This window comes from Ursus americanus, chromosome 25 (assembly GCF_024610735.1).
Source record: "Ursus americanus isolate L20-20 chromosome 25, mUrsAme1.1.p, whole genome shotgun sequence".
NCBI classification, from domain to species: Eukaryota; Metazoa; Chordata; class Mammalia; order Carnivora; family Ursidae; genus Ursus; species Ursus americanus.
The window spans coordinates 23,441,867-23,453,950 of record NC_142151.1 but is presented as its reverse complement, the minus strand read 5'-3'; the positions used below and the strand labels follow the sequence as shown (position 1 = coordinate 23,453,950).

General features: G+C 35.3%; 1 protein-coding gene across 15 annotated transcripts in view; it reads left to right on the top strand.

Annotated features, from left to right (window-relative positions):
- Positions 1–12,084, top strand: part of SOX5 (SRY-box transcription factor 5) — a 963,841-nt gene that overhangs the window by 313,105 nt on the left and 638,652 nt on the right. For 3 of the 15 annotated variants that reach the window (XM_087855691.1, XM_045811735.2, XM_045811736.2), the window contains one exon: positions 11,178–11,244. The exons of the other annotated variants lie outside the window; for them this stretch is intronic. The gene's annotated coding sequence lies outside the window, so the exon portion shown is untranslated. The remainder of the gene's footprint in view (positions 1–11,177; positions 11,245–12,084) is intronic. 15 annotated transcript variants of the gene reach the window in all.

Here is a 12,084-nt window from a genome sequence, read left to right as displayed (position 1 = left end):
TGAAATTCACCAACTGTAATTCTGGCACGGAGAGACACACATAGTGCCCGCATGCACACACACACACACACACACGCACACGCACACGCACATACACACACATCCTCGGCATATCCTTAATCATTTGCTATCTTATTTACATTTCATTTTGCTAGAGCAAAATCTATCATTTGAACTTTAAAAAAATGTATTTCAATATTACTTAGGGAAAAATAGGAAATAATGTGATTGGCTTTCAAATAGCTTATTACCATTCAAATACTCTCAAGATAAATTATATTAAAGGAAAAAAAAAAAAAAGAAAGAAACCGTGTTTTAGCTTCCGAGACATCCTAAATGGAGACTCAGCTCTAAGTAATCAAAATTGCTTTAGTTGTGCAGAGCGGCATTAAAAGCCTTGTCCACTAATTGAGTGAAACAGTGCTCCTGGAGCAGCCTTGTCCCCTCATTAAATGATCTTGCAGGCACTGTTTGTCATTCTGGGTTGCCGGGCTCAATCTAACAGTACTGCTGGCTCAAATTAGTGGTAATTCATTATGACACAGTATGTCCTCTGTGAAACAACAATGCGAAGCCCATGGGGCATCTGTCTGCCACTAGTTCTTCTTCATCACTTTCCTCCCACTTCAGTTCAAGTGACCACCTTTGCAGAACCTTCTAACTTCTTTAGCTGCCTGTGATTGGAGATGCACTTGGACTGAAGCATGGCATCCACTTCCCCTCCACTAACGTTACAGAGAGAAAGCGGGCAGGTATCACACAGCAGGCCAAGTCAGTCTGAAAAACGATGCCATGTTCTGAAGGAAGCCACGCGTGCTGGGGTAGGGGTGAGTGCAAGGACTTCTCTTTGAATGCCCATACCCCCCTTGTGTCAGATCGTGGGAGAAAGTAATAGGAAATATTGAGCTAGAATGTTCATAAATGTGACACAAATCCAAAGAGAAGGATCCTGTTCTGACTATAGGAATTTGGTTATTCAACACATTTGGAGGGAAATGTCATGTTTCTATGACAAGCGTTGCTGTTCAAGCTGCGACTTTTCTACTCACATGAACAGGTAGAATCCTTTCCTGAGGGCTGCAATTGGACACTTCCTCCTACCAACTCTAAATTGTGTGTTTGTACCAATTAGCTCATCGTGTCGATTCAGATCATGTGTTCTGTCTCTGGAAGAATGACTAAATTCAACTGATGAAGAGTGTCTAAACCAGTTCTAGATACAGCTTTTCCCCCGAAATCCTTCAATTGCCCATGGATGTAGCAAAGTTTGCATTTCTTGACTGTTGACTACAGTGTGGGAAGTGGTGGTGCTTAGTGTGAGGTACGGGACAGTCGTGCGCTCGCTGGTCTCCCAGGGCTGAGCCTAAATCACTGTAGGACAGCGACTCCATGCAATATGGGCCTGGTGGGATTTTTAACAGCATTAAAAGCTTGCCTACTTCCACACCATTTATCATTTGAAATTCCACAATAAAACTCATTCCTTTGGATTATATTTTTTAAAAAAAGGAAAGAAAAAACTTTTCTTGACAGAATCTGATTGCTTAAACTGGTTAATCCATGGCTAATATTTATCGCTGTTAACTCCCTTCGTAAAACACACCTAACAAAATCCATCACTTCAAAAGTAGTGCCCATTACCCCATTTTATAAAATTCTTCAAAAAAAACATGTTTTTGCATAGTAGTTCGTAATACGTCTTGACTGAGTTCCTGCTTTCTTCACCAAAGCTGCTTCATCCATATTCGGTCTTCTTGACTTCAGTGAATAGTAACTCCATCCTATTTGCTCATTCCAAACACCTGGGAGTCATCCTTTGACTTCCCGCTTTCACTCACATCCATATCCAATTCACTGGCAAATCCTATCTGCAGAAATATATATTCTGAATTTACCGCTACCCTTTTGGCCCAAGTTAACACAAACTATTGCCTGAAATATTAAAATAGTCTCTTTCAACCTACCTTCAGTCAATTTATAACATAGCTCTGAAAATAAGTGGGGACTATTTTAGTTATCAAAAGGTCCGGGGATAACTACGGGCATTTAGAGTTGCTAAATGACCAGGGTGGGCTCAATGGTCAGGACAAAGAGGAATCCTCTACTCAAAATACCGGTAGCAACCCCATGGAAAAATGCTGAGCCCATTAAAAACCTAAGTAACAGAATGTTCCACTTTTGCTCAAACCCCTTCAATGGCTGCTGATTTCTCTGAGAATGCCTACAAGGCCTTACCCAACCCATCATTGCCCCTCCCTTACTTATCCCATCTTATTTCCTGTTAACTCTCATTTATTTACTGCATTAGAGCCTCTCTGAAAATACAGTCACGCCGGCATGCTGTTCCCGCCACCTGGAAAGTTCTTTCCCGAATATGCATGTCTTACACCTTCACCTCCTTACTCAAATGTCTTCTTTCTCAGTTACCCAGTTGCAGCGTCTCCTTTCAGATTCCTACCCACAAGCTGTTTTGTCTCCAAAACAATACTGATCACCATCTAACATATTTGGTTATATTCTTGTCTTTCTTCGCTTACTGGAGTGTAAGATGCATGAGAGATTTTTGTCTGTTGTTTTGTTTGCAGTTATTATCATATTGCTTAGAATATCTGCCATAGAGTTGGTGCTCAAAAGTGGTGTTTGGATGAATGGATTTAAGCTTATAAAAACCTCAGGCAGTTTTTATTAAGGAAATGAGAATTTAAAAGCTGAGAGGCTAGATTTCTCAAGATATACATAGCTTAGTAAAGAGAAGAATTTTTACCTGTTCTCATGAATATGTGTTTATTCATTTACTAAGTATTAAACTCCAATTTAAGTGAGGCACTGTTCTAGGTGCTAGAGGTAAAGCAATGAAGAACATAGGTAAGGTCATAAAACAAACTAATTTTAGAGATGGTAAGTGCTATGCAGGAAATAAAAGGAAGAAGGGGGTAGTGACAGGTGGCAGGGGGAGGCCTCCAATTCTCATATTTTTCCCACTGTAACCTGATTAGCTCATTTCCATAGTAGTAATAAATACCTTATTTGATACATTAGAAACAGTTAAAAAGAAAATGAAGTGGGGAATTAATACATAGACAAGTATATATATATATACATTTTTTAAAGATTTTATTTATTTATTTGACAGAGAGAGACAGTGAGGGAGGGAACACAAGCAAGGGGAGCGTGAGAGGGAGAAGCAGGGAGCCCAATGCGGGGCTCGATCCCAGGACCCTGGGATCATGACCTGAGCCGAAAGCAGACGCTTAACGGCTGAGCCACCCAGGTGCCCCTTTAGACAAGTATATTTTGAAGAGATGTATGTGATCTACTGGAAAGAAGTGGATTATGATGTCAGGCAGTCTTGGGTTCAAGTCCCAGATCTGCACGTGCTGACCATGTAGCCATGGACAATTAAGTTCAACTCAGTATCCTCTTTTGGTAAGTGTTTATACTGCACACTTCATAGGTGGTTGTGAAGTAAGGAGCTGGTGTGGATAAGGTCTCTATGACATAGCAAAATAAGTCAATCAATGGGTTTTTTTTAAAAGACTTCTGGCTACTACACAGGAAATGGACCTGGATCGGAACTCCAAGAGGGCATCTGTGGGCTGAGGAGAAAGGTTAGATTATTATGAGGTCAGATTATTATGAGGTGCCAACTCAGAACCTTTGTAAAAATCCTTTCTTTCCATCACTTAAATAGCAGCATACAATTCGAATGAGAGGTTTGTTATTGTATTTAATTATCTTTTGGTGATTATAAAAGTTATATAATTTATGATGAAATGTTCAGAAAATGTAGATTAGCAAAAGAAGAAAGTAAGAAATCCCTATAATTCTAAAATGAACATCATAACATTTTGGCATTTATCCTTTGGGTCATTTTTTTCCCCCTTTGGTCATTTTTATATCATGCCTGTGTGTGTGCGTATGCGCACGTGTGTGTATGTGTGTGTGTGTGTGTATGTCCTTGGTGTGTGTGTGTGTGTGTGTGTGTGTGTGTCCTTGGTTATATAAATGACAGATCCTCTGCCTAGTAAACCAAATTAATATTTTTGAACATTAATATTTTCGAACAAGATTAATGTCTAGGAACTTTTGGATGCTGGAATCACAGGATTGTGTATATGGATCTGGGCTCTGCTCATTACTAAGCCTCATTTTCCTGAGCCTATTAGTAGAGAAATGATCCATAGTTTGTTTAACCAGTGCCCTATTGTTAGCCCTTTGGACTCATTCCTTTTATAAATATATAATATTATTATATAATATTATATAAATTATATAATTGTATATTTATATATTAGACATTATATAATTATATAATATATAAATGTATATTATATAGTATATAAATATATATTATATATAATATATATAAGTATATATTATATATATAATTATATTTCCTCAGGGTGTAATCTCAGAAATAAATTTACATATGAATATGTGTAAGATTGCTGGTATATATGATCCAGATACTTTTTCAAAATATTTGAACCACTTTCAACTTTCACTAACCATATTTGAAAGCCTCACTCTACCATACCTTTCCAGCATGGGTTTTTATAATAAAAACTGGCACTAATTTGGTAAAATTCGTAATTGGATACTTCCCTATGTATGCTGTGAAATGAGAAGTTCTTCAGTATTCCTTGGAGAGTTAGGAACGGCTTCACTTGAGAAGGTAAAATAATTGGGTTGAGCCTTGAGGGAGAGTAGGTAGAGAAGAATGGCACAACGTGCTCAAGTTGTCCCATGCGTAGAGTTTGGGACGGGAGCTATGAGAACGGCTGAGGAACTTATCTTGGTTGAAGTAAGAGAACAAGAACAAGAGAACAAGAGTGTAGAAAAGGGCAATAGCTAGAGAAATGGAGGGGAAGTGAGAGATTTTACAGATATGTAAGAGACGGGATGAGCATGATTCAATGGCCAATTAGATCTGGAAGGTGGGGGAGAAGAAACCCTTCAGTTATAAGGACTTTTTGATTAGAGTTCTAATTTTATATAAATCACTCCTTTTTCAGCATCTTGAGTTCAGTTAAATTAAAAAACCCCAAATTACAGTAAAGACTATCCCTATTTACATAGTAGATGTAGGTAGACAACTGTTGTTTTGTATTTCAGCATGCTGCACCACCCATACATGTCTTTTCCTTTGGGAGAACTGCTCCTTCATTCTCTGCCCATGACAAAGGTGCATGATCTAGTCCTAGTTAGTCAGAGAACTTCATTCTGCAGGCCACTGTGAGTGATTGGAAAAGCCCTAGTTTTTCCAATATGTGTCTATGAGTAATCTTCCCTTATGACATTTCGTCTTCCCATTGAATGGTAATGAAAATTTAATTAAAATACCTTTGCATTCTTGCTATGGCATGAAAGATTATAATAAGAGTAATAAGATGACGTAACCCTGATAGAGTATCTAGTAATGCTCAGTGGTACTCAATGGACTAGGTACTCTCGCACTTGACATGCATTAACTCATTTAATACTACTAACCCCCCTATAAGGCATACATTATTATAATTCCCATTTAAAAGATGAGAAAATGAAGGAATCAAGAGACATAAAGTAACTTTCCAGTGGTCATGAATAAGTGCTGGAACTGTTTCTAATATATCAAATAAGATTGCCAGACTTAATCTCAATAGAGGAAATGTGGTATTTTTATTCATTATCTTAAGGAAATCATTCCTAAGAAGTAAACATCTTTTCCATAATGTTCAACTTTACTTGCAATTACTCAGAATTTCCTGGGAACAAACTAAGATTATTGATCTTCTATTTTTTTACTTAATAATTGTTTAATTAGCTTGCTAATCAACTACATAATGCTATTTCCATTTGGTGATACTGATGATGCTCTGTTATGTATATCTGGTAGGGATCACCTCATGTCTTATGTTATCACTGGAAATTCCTACTTTATAATTTTTCACCTTAATTAATTTATTTATACACATTATAATATCTGCTGTACTGTTAATTTCTAAAGTGCAGAATCCATGTGTGATTAATCTTCCTAGCCTTCAGAATAGGCGAAAAAAGAGAAATTAATGTTTATTTTTGGGTTCTGTAAACTCATCAGTTCAATTAATTATCACTTAAAGATGAGGAAGCTAAGGTTGAGAAAGGTTTTGCCACCTGGAAGTCGAGGCCTGAACTCATAGTCAATTCTAGATAATCCCAAAACACATGTACTGTTTATCTCTGTATTTTGCCTTATAACATAATCAATATCTGATGATAAGTACATAGTCACTTTTTTGTGGAATAGATGAGTGAATAGATGGCTGTTATTCAGCAAATCCCCAAATTAAGTCAAAGCAATGTGAGCACCCTCTTTAGAGAAGGGAAGGGAACCTTATTTAAATTTCAGTAGCAGAAAATATACATGAATAGTCAAACACATATTAAATAAAGAGATTAGCCACTGTAGGTTGTATAACTGGAATGGATCAAGTTGCTTAATCATATCACTCTTACCGTTACGAGATTGGGTAAATGTAAGATAGTCTTACAGGCTAATGTAGCCTCTATTTTTTAATGAATTTATATTAAAATTAAAAGTTAAATAGGTAGTATTGGGAAACTTCAATTTTATGTCACTGAAATTTGGTATTTTTAAAGTATATGTTTCCTCATATACTTACCTAGTTTTGTTTGGCAGCTAAAATTTTATAACAGTCATTCTTAAGTAGAGAATTCTAAAATCACTAAAGTATCTATATGATTTCCAACTTTTAATGAATTGCATTCTGAATTATTGCCATAGTTTGGATTAATAAATTTTTCCCTTCAGTATCAGTGCTGATTAAGTGACATTTGTACTTGGATTGTATTATAATACTTGAACTCTGTTGAAAGACTAATCTCTGAAGACTAGTTTAAAGTAGAATATCTTCCTATTAATTTATTGTTGGTATTTAAACTTGGCCTGGCATTAATATTATCTGTCAAGAAATAGGCTATCAAAATAGAAGATTTCTTTTGTGTTATCTTAACATGGTTTGATTTCTTTCAAGGCAGATGTGGGTAATTTTCCTTTTAAAAATGGGAACAAAATTGTATTAATGTGTCTTTGTTTTATACTATGTAATTTGTTAAAAACTTTTGTTGAGTTATAGTTTATATACTTTACTCATTTAAAGCATGCAATTCAGTGTTTTTTATTAAATTCAAGGAGTTGTTCAATATCATCACAATATAATTTGATAACATTTTAATCTGACAAAAATCCATACTCGTTAACAATAACTCCCCACTCCAAATCTGCTTCCTCTGTAACTCTAGGTAACCACTAATAATGTCTCTATGCCTCTATAGATTTACCTATTCAGAGCATTTCTTAAATGGAATTATACAATATACGGTCTTTTGTTACTGGCTTCTTTCTTTTGGTATCTTTTCAGGGTTCATGCATGTTGTAACATGTGCTTTATTCCTTTTGTGGCTGAATAATATTCCATTGTATCGATATACCTAAATTTTGTTTATTCATTCATCGGTTGATGGACATTTAAGTTGTTGCCACATTTTGGCTTATAAATATTGCTGCTATAAACGTTCATGTACAAATATTTATATAGACAGACATATTTTTCATTTCTTTTGTGTATGTATATGGGGTGAAATTGCTGGGTCATATAGTAACTCTATAACCTTTTACGAACTGCCAAACTATTTTCCAAAGCACCTGCAGAATTTCACATTCCTACATTTGATGTACAATTTCTCTACAATCTCATCAGCACTTATTATTACATATCCTTTTTTATTAGTCATCCTAGTGGATGTGAAGTGGTATATCGTTGTGGTCTTGGCTTGCATTTTCCTAATGGCTAAATGATGTTGAGTATCTTTCATGTATTAATTGGCCATTTATATATCTTCTCTGGGGAAATACCTATTCAGATTCTTTGCCCCTTTTTAATTGGGTTGTTTAACTTTTTATTATAGAGTTGAAAGAGTTCTTTATATATTCTGGATATAAGTCCTTATCAGGTATATGATTTGCAAATACTTTCTCCCATTCTGTAGGTTGTCTTTTTGCTTTATTTTTTTTATTGCTCCCGAGACAAAAATGCGCTCGATACTTTCTTGATTGTGTACTTTGAAGCACAAATGTTTTATATTTTGATCCAATCCATTTTATCAATTTTTTTTTATTACTTGTCTTACCTGTTGGTGTTGTGTCTGAGAAACCATTGCCAAACTCAAGGTTATGAATATTTGTGCTTTCTCTTAAGAGTTTTATAGTTTTAACTCTTATATTTAGTGATATCTATTTTGAGTTAATTTTTTGCATGGTATTGAGGTAGGGGTCCGATTCCATTCTTTTGCATATGGATATCCAGTCCTCCCCAAACCATTTGTTGAAAAGACTGTTGTGTTCCAATAGTAATTCTCAGATGTCAACTGGGTGTCTTATCATTCAGTTCAATCTGACAGTATCTGGAATTAACATCAGATCCCAGAAATTAGAGTACGGTCCCCAGTGACTGCCCTTACTTCAGAAGGTAACTGCAAGTAGGGTCCCCAGACTTTGGGTACTTCTGCCTGGCAGAATTGGCTACAAATTTGGGATTTCTCACAACACTCCTTCAGCTTCAGTAATTCACAGAATGACTTATAGAACTCATGGGACTGCTATACTTATTATTATTGTTTTATTATTAAGGCTTCAAATGAATAGCTCAGATGAATAGATACACAGGACAAGTCTGGAAGGGTCTTGAGCACAGGACTTTGTTTTTGTGGAGTCAGGGTGTGCCACACTCCCATACATCAATACGTTCACCAACCAGGAAGCTCTCTGAGTCTCATTGCTTAGAGCTTCTCTTGAGGTTTCATTACATAGGCATGATTGATTAAATCATTAACCTTGTGATTAAACTCAATCTCCAGCCCCTCTCCTCTCCTCAGAGTCTGGGGTGGTAGGGTCCTGAAAAGTTCCAGTCCTCAAATCACATGATTGCTTTTTTTTTTTACAACCTCTCCCATCCTGAAGCTATCTAGGGACTCTGTCAGGAGTCAAGTCATAAGCATAACAAAGGCATACCTATCACTCAGTGAATCCCAAAGTTTTGAAGCTCTGTGCCAGGAATCAGGAGCAAAGACCAGATTTCTTTTTCTTTCTCTCTCTCTCTCCCTTTCTTTCTTCCTTTTTTCCTTCCTTCCTAATAGTGTTTTTACTGAATTCCTTTAGATTTTCTAAATAAAAATAATGTTATCTACAAATGGTTTTATTTCTTCCTTTTCAATCTGGATAGTTTTTATTTCTTTTTCTTTATTAACAAACCTGGCTGTAATCTCCAGTACAATGCTGAATAGAAGTGGTATGAGTGGACATCGTTGTTTTATTCCTGATCTGGGGGGAAACCAGTCAGTCTTTTACGATTAAGTATGGTAGTTGTGGTTTTTTTGTAGATGCTCTCTGTATTAGGTTAAGGCAGTTTTCTTCTATTGCTAGTTTGTTGAGTATTTTTATCATGAAAAGGTGTTGGATTTTTATCAAATGTTATTCACATCTATTGAATAATTGTATGATTTTATATTTTATTAATATAATATGTTCCATTATTTGATATTTAAATGTTAAACCAATTTTATATTCCTAGGATAAATCCCAGCAGGTCTTGGTGTATTATTTCTTTTTACTGTTTTATATGCTTTAAAAGAATTTAGGTACTTTAGAAGTCACCCAAAATTATTGAGGCTTTTAAAAATGAAAAGTCTTTATAAACTAGTAATCAAAAGTTATGCAAGTAGTCTGGGCCTAGATCACCTCCAAACCTGTGATTATAGTTTGTTAGACCAATATTCTAGAAGTAGAATTCTGTTTACCTAAAAGTACCATTTTTAAGTCTTTTTAAAATACTGGCTACATAATCCAGTTGATGACACCATCCCAGGGCAGAAAATTTATATAATTCATATTTATACAATATAATAATCATGTTGCAATGTCACAAAAATCATTAATACATGCTTAAACATTTTGAAACGATTGAACTGAACATTTTCGGGGCCAAAGCTTAAAAAGGTAGAATAGGTGATGAACTTATCCTTATAAAAATTATTCTACATCCATAAGTAAATAATAAAATCATGATAAAATAGTTATATGTATTGATTTTGGGAGATTTCTGGATTCATGACAAAATGACAAAACCATTTTATAGATCAAGAAAATAGGCCTCCAAGAGGTTTGATAAATTTCCAAAAACATATAGCTCTTCTGTCATAGGACTAATGATTAAGCCCTGGTCTTTGGGGTGCCTGGGTGGCTCAGTCAGGTAAGCATTGGACTCTTGATTTCAGCTCAGGTTATGACCTCAGGGTTGTGAGATGGAGCCCTGCTCTGCACTGGGAGTGGAGCCTGCTTAAGATTGTCTCTCTCCCCGCCACCTTTCCTCTATAAGAACAAAACAAAACAAAAGCCCCCAAACCCCCCAAACACAAACCTGGTCTTTATGACACAGGGGTATGACTATGAAAGAGCAACTGGGTATAAATAAGGTATTTCTGCTTTTATTTTGCTGTTTTTAACCTAGAAATTATCCAGCGAGTTTGTAAACTTTTATTCTTATACAACTTACTGTCCTAGTATAACATAGCACTATGCCCTGATAAGTAATAGTTTGTATTTAATAAATCTTAGTGCCCATTAGGATGTTTTCCAAAGTGCCATAGTACTTGCCTTATAAGTGTATTTTAAGTTAACCATCAAGGAATATAAAGAAGATTACAATTGTTTTTCTCTATAAAACTAGGCCCAGGGTTCATATTCATGCATGTGCTTATATGAATGAATTCATAACATAAAGATTTTTAAAAGTGATTTATTTCATACAGCTCCAAAATAACTGGTTCACATTTTTATATTTCAGCTCTCATTGTACCTTGACTGTCATTTATAAAATTTGTTTTTTAGTTGTTCATTCATTATTCATTCATCAATCACTAACTGGCACAGTCTTATGCATCTGACTATGTGGCTGTGAATCTGATCTAGAAAAAGTTGTTACGATGAAATTATCTAATATTTCTTACAAAGTTTTGTAGTAGAAACTTTCTTTAACTCTATGATGTTCGATTTTTTCACCTATTTTGAAATTACTTTGATTTCTCACTACTTTTCTTTCCTTTTTTTAATTTAGTTTTATTTATTTTATTTTTTTTAGCTTTGCAAGAAATAGATAACATCAAGGACATCAGGAGTGGGAGAGATTGGACTGGGAGACTAAGCAGGTCAGGACTTTTGCATTATCATTTGCTATCATTCTTTTGCCGTCAATTCTAGGGTTCTCAAGTCTCTTGCCACTTGTTTATTTCTTGGACATGCTTACTTGGTATGTTCTCAGTTTTGCAAATCATGACTAACAGCTTTATATGAGAAGTCCAGAATTTGGGTATCATATTTTTAGGATTTGAAGATTAAAAAAATAATTAAAAATAAATTTTCAGGACTAGAAGAAAATTTTTTACCTAATAAGTTATATGAATACCCTGATTTCTATTGTTCTCACAGAAATTGTTCTTGAATGACGATTTCTTAATAACTTTCCCAGAATCAAAACTTTATATGTATAAAATGTTATTAAGGAATTCTAGTAATATTAAGTAGTTGTAATAACACTTAGGTCATGAAAATCATTTCCTTTCTTTTCTGCTATATTCTCTGGGCTTGGAGCTAACTCTAAAAGCTCTTGACACTTTAGAGTCAATCTGTTTGCTTACACTAATTTTAACTACTGAATGTTGACTACCATGTGTAAAATGAAGGTTAATTAAAATACAATTTCTATGTAAATGGAAAGATCTTGACTGTCAAAGGGTCTGCTATGAGCATTTGTCACCATTGTGAAAGGTTTAGTGTTAGTCACATTCCTTGGTATGCTGAAGCCACACTGGCCTTTGGGGTCTCCCTTGCCCTGAGTGTCCCCATGAGTGACTAATGGGTTCATGTTCATCTCCTGCTTCAGAGAGGTCTCCCAGTTGTCTTGAACAGTGATTACATCTCTCAGTACAATTGCTTAGTTATTTATAGAAGCTTGGGGATCCTTCACCTCTCCGCCACGCCTATCACAT